Raw genomic sequence first — 5029 nt, forward strand, 5'->3', positions numbered from 1 at the left:
GTAAACACAATGGATGACAAAAGACAAAAAATTCACTGGGGCATGATAATGTTTCTCAACATTAACACAGTAAGGCCAAAGGAGGATATTCTTAGGAGAGGATCACAAAGGCTCAATAGGTATGTGCATATAATCATATAATTAATATTTATCTAAAGGAACTCCAAGAAATGGAAATGAGAGGTTTTTTCTTCTTTAATGTTTTTTCTGTTTTCTTTCTCTTTTGCCTTGTTTGTAAGATGATCTGTCTTTGGGAAAGTTAAGGAGGGGCACAGAAATGATGGGACAAAGGGTAAACAAGTGCAGCAGTGGTATTCTGTAGACACTGTGTTGAAAATGAACTATATAACTTGTGAGTGGGGATGGGGTGAAAAATTGTGAGAGCAAGGGAAGGGGTGACAGTATTCAAAAAGAAATGTACTCATGGTAGAGGGAAAACAAAGGAGGAGGCAACAATACTCAATAGGAAATGTACTCATTACCTTGCTCATGTAACTGTAACCCCTCTGTACAGCATTTTTACAATAAAAATGCACAAAAATGTACTCATTACCTGATTTACATAACTGGAACTCCTTTGCAATAACTATAACTATATAAAATATACAACTATAACATATAACTATATAATATGTAAGTATATATAAAACTATAACTATATATAACTATATATCTGAGAGAGCAAAGGAAGAGGTTACATTTGTCCAAAAATGAAGGAAATTACTGCCTAACTTATGGAATGGTAACATCAATGTATATCACCTTAATAATAACAATAGAAGAAATTTTAAATAAAAAAATTATCTGTGGTTTTCATTCAGTACAAAGAGGTGATGGGTAGCACTGATATCTCCAGTGGACCATGTTAGGCATGGCTTTTCTCTTGGTTCCATTGTATGCTCTGCTCTTCCAGAATTTGAATGGATTCTTGAAGCCAGGAGGGAGATGCAGAATAGGCCAAAGAGAGATAGAATGTAGATTTAGCTGAAAGGTCAAGGAGACCTTTCAATGGGAAGTGACTCCATGTACTTCCCTGGAGGATTGGGTTCCTCTGCTCCATGTTCCTCATGTCCCTCTTGTTCCACTCAACACTCAAAATATGGCATCATCACTGCTGTTTCCTTGATTGTCTCTACCAACCCACTAGGTGGAATGCTTCTCTAGAGTAGCACTCATGACATACATGCTCATCAATTTCTTCTCCAAGCCTGGCATGTGGTGAATGTTGAGGATTTAGTAAAAAGCAAATGCTATAAAGGATAGAATCTGGTGAAAATCTGAACTTCTTAGTTGGCCATCCATGTTTGAATGTGTGGGATTGATCATTTACCTCTAGCCCCACAGAGGAGGAGTTAGCCAGAAGCTTTCTGGGAGTAATAGAGACAGACAGGTGGTGGTGGGAAAAACAGTGAAGCATATGGGCAGAAAAGCAGGGATGAGGGATGGAGACCATGGCCTGGATTGCTCAGTCGTCCAGTGTGTGGCTAAAACTACACTACATCTATGCCCTTAGGTTTCCTGGGACTTTCTGTGTCCGGATCATATCCCCTTTTTTATGTATGCTAAAGATGTGATTTTAACTAAGAGTCCTAAAAAAACACATCAAATCCGTTTGGGAACAAGGCAAATAATTCCTAAAAATTTTCCCTTTCCAATGTTGTTAAATACATACATCATTGTCAGTAATACCAACCAGCCTTAGAATAATATCAATATTTGGATCTTAGACCCCTGTCAATCTGGCATCCAAGTGGGGCCCACATGGAGCACTGTGGAGCACTGCGGAAGTCCCCATTCCAACTCCATGATTAGGGGCCCTTAGGAAGATGTTAACATAAAATTGCATTCCTAAAATTAGGGAAGAGAAAAGCAGTCTGTTAAGTAGACAGGGGATCTAGGATTGAAGAACATGAGCGAGATGTTAGACATGATTTAGGTGATTATATAGAGTATCAGTTAACACAGATGCTAATGGGAAGACAGAATGGACTGCTGAGAAGCAGGAGAATGCCTATTATTAGGAGGGAAAAAAGGAATGAAAAGGTAACATTGATTAAGATGCATTGTATTAAACTAGCTCTTTGTGAATTTATAGATGCATCCCCAGTTACAGACCTGTGGGTGCTGGTAGCTTTGGACCTAGATGGCATGTATGGCTTGGCAATTTTCTCATGAGGGTGTGAACATTGAACTCTGTTCTTTGTGCATTGCCCAGCTCTGTGCTCTTCGGTTAAAGATGCACTCTCTCTCTCTCTCTCTCTCTCTCTCTCTCTCTCTCTGTAAGCCAGGGTGTTTCAGCCCTCTGTAGTAGTCAAATGCTTTTCAGATTCAAAGGAAGCTAGGGATACAAAGTGAAAAAGACTAGACTAGAAGTAGAGCTCACAGGGAGAGTGCAGTGGGGGAGGATTTGCCTCCATCCTCGTCTCCACTTGCAGGTGTCCTTGTCTTGCTGCACTTTGTGGATAGGCATGGAGAGCAGCTGGGGGCCCAGGTGATATCAGTGGACCCTGTCTTGGACCAGCTGCAATAGCTGGGCATGGTGTCATGTAGCTGTCATCCCAGGTATATAGGGGATATGTAATGATAGTAAGTAGGGTATCATAGTCTAGGACATCTCTGGCCAAAAGAAGCAAGACTGTCTTAAAAAATAAAATAGCTATAATGGCTGGGATATGGCTCAAATCATATAGCATCAGCTTAGGAGTGCAAAATCTGATCATAAATCTCAAATCTCAGGAACACTGCTGAGGTGATCACATGCAGTGAACTTGTGCATCACTGACCACACATTGGCTTTCTAGTCCTCCAAGAGACAGATCTGTGTCTGCCATGGGAGCCTCGGGCTCTGCCTGCAGCCAAGCCTTCCCTGGCCCAGGTCACCTTCCCTTCTTGCAGACTCAGCTCACCTCCCTTGGGTGATGTTGGACAATCAGTGGACTCTCCCTGCCTCCAGGGGGCCACACAGGCCTCATGGGAGACCTTGTCTCTTCCTACTGGAAAGTGTCTGCCTTGTTTCATGCTGTGTCTCACATCCCCCACATAATGTCTGGTGCACAATGAGTCTGCAGGAAGATTTGAATGGATGGCTGTCCTAAACCTAGGTGCATGTTCATCTTCATTTTGGTAAGGCAGAATTGTGCCAACGAGGGAAACCCTGGGGGCACCAGCCATTCTCAGAGTGGAAAAATGTGCACTCAGGTACTCTGACATCAGAGCAGGTGGTCCTCATTTCAAACGTTTCTTTGTGTCTTTGTCTCCCTCTTGTGGTGATGGCTTTCATTGGTCCAATCTGTTCATGGAAGGAACCTGTACTAGTGGACACTGGTTATCATGCTGTGCTGTGTCCAAAGGCCTGGGTCAGTCAGTCAGTCACTTACTCACTCATTTACTTTTTCATCATTTTCATTTTCATCATTTACTTTCTTCTTTTTTTTTGATTTGTCTAATGGAGGGGTTTAAGCTGGTAGTTGATGTACTACTACTTCTATGAAATAACCCCCCCCCCCCACCTCACTCTAGGTGCTATGGATTTTTGGTTTCTTCATGGCTCTGTTTGTCTCTCCCACCACCCAGTACCCTTTCTTCTTCTTTGACTCTGGACCAGGCACAAGGGCCCATGCTGGTTGCCATTTTTAGCCTTTGCCAACTGAAGGGTCTGTGTCAGGGCAAATAATTCTATCTGTTGAGCAGAGGTTCTATGGGGGTAAGGCTTGAGCCCAGATGACCTGATCTAGAGTTATCACTGCAGCTACTGCACACCTTACCCACTCCTGCACAAAGCTACTGCCCCTGGTTCACCCAGTAGAATATCAGCCAAATCAGGGCACATTGGCTGAGTCAAATTCATCACATCTAAACAATCAAGTAAAGGCATGGTACAGTAATTATCTGGCAGGAAGCTAACTGGATTTATTGCCTGGGTTTTTCTAAAGTATAAATGGTGGTGGTCTAGCAGCAGGGCCTGATACTGAGTAATTTGACAGCCAGTGCTCTGGTGTGCTGTGAAATAGAGTTTCAACTGCATGTGGTATAGAGATTGAGAGTTCTAGCCATATAGTCAATTTGTCAGCCTCTTTTGCTAGCATGGGTACTGGTGGCTATGGCTTGAAGATAAATGGGCCATCCTGTGGCTACAGGCTCTATCGTTTTTGACATATAGGTTACTGGACTGGGCTAAGGCCCTAAAGTCTGGGTTAGGGCCCCCTTTTGCTTCATGTATGAACAAATGGAAAGGCTTAGTGATATCAGGCAGAGCCCAGGTGAGGGCTGAAGTGAGAGCCTGTTTCAGGTGCTGAAAGATTGCTGCTCAATGTCTGTTCAGGCTGAGGCTTGATTTCTCGCTGTGCTTGAATATAGGGGCCTGGAAATTTCTGCAAAGCTTGACATTCCAAAGGCAGGAATATCCCATGCCCCCAAGAATTCACATACCTGTCTGTCTCTTGGTCTTAGGCACCAGAATTTTCATGATGGCTTCAATAGGGCTTTTTTTTTTTTTTACAAGGCCTGCTTACCTTGTTGGAGGATATATCCTAGATAAGTTGAGATCGTTACACAGACCTGGACCTTCTTGGCAGAAACATGAAAGCCAAGAGTCTGGAGAACATCTAGAAGTTCCTCAGTGGTGGCCTAGCATTAGACTTCTGTCTCTTTGGCCAGGAGCAGAGCAATCATATACTGGAGCAGGGTACATTCTGGGTGGTTCCACAGGAACCTTGTCGAGTCCTAATGCAATGCTTCATCATACAGGGTGGGAGAAGTTTTGAAACCTTAGAGCAGCCTGGTCCAGGTCAGTGGATCTAAGAATCCTGTTCCAGGGTCTGCCCAGTCTTTTTTTTGTTTTGTTTTAAATTATTTTTATTGATACAATATTTAAGAGATACATTATTTACAAGATACAATATTTAACACAATAGGTAAGATACATATTTGAGAGCATTGATAGACTAGATTGATTCATTTATGATTAGTATGTTCATATATACTTAGCATATTAAACATTTACATAGATCTGGTTATATCATAGATCTGG

Source organism: Dipodomys ordii, unplaced genomic scaffold, assembly GCF_000151885.1.
Source record: "Dipodomys ordii isolate 6190 unplaced genomic scaffold, Dord_2.0 Scaffold19, whole genome shotgun sequence".
NCBI lineage: Eukaryota > Metazoa > Chordata > Mammalia > Rodentia > Heteromyidae > Dipodomys > Dipodomys ordii.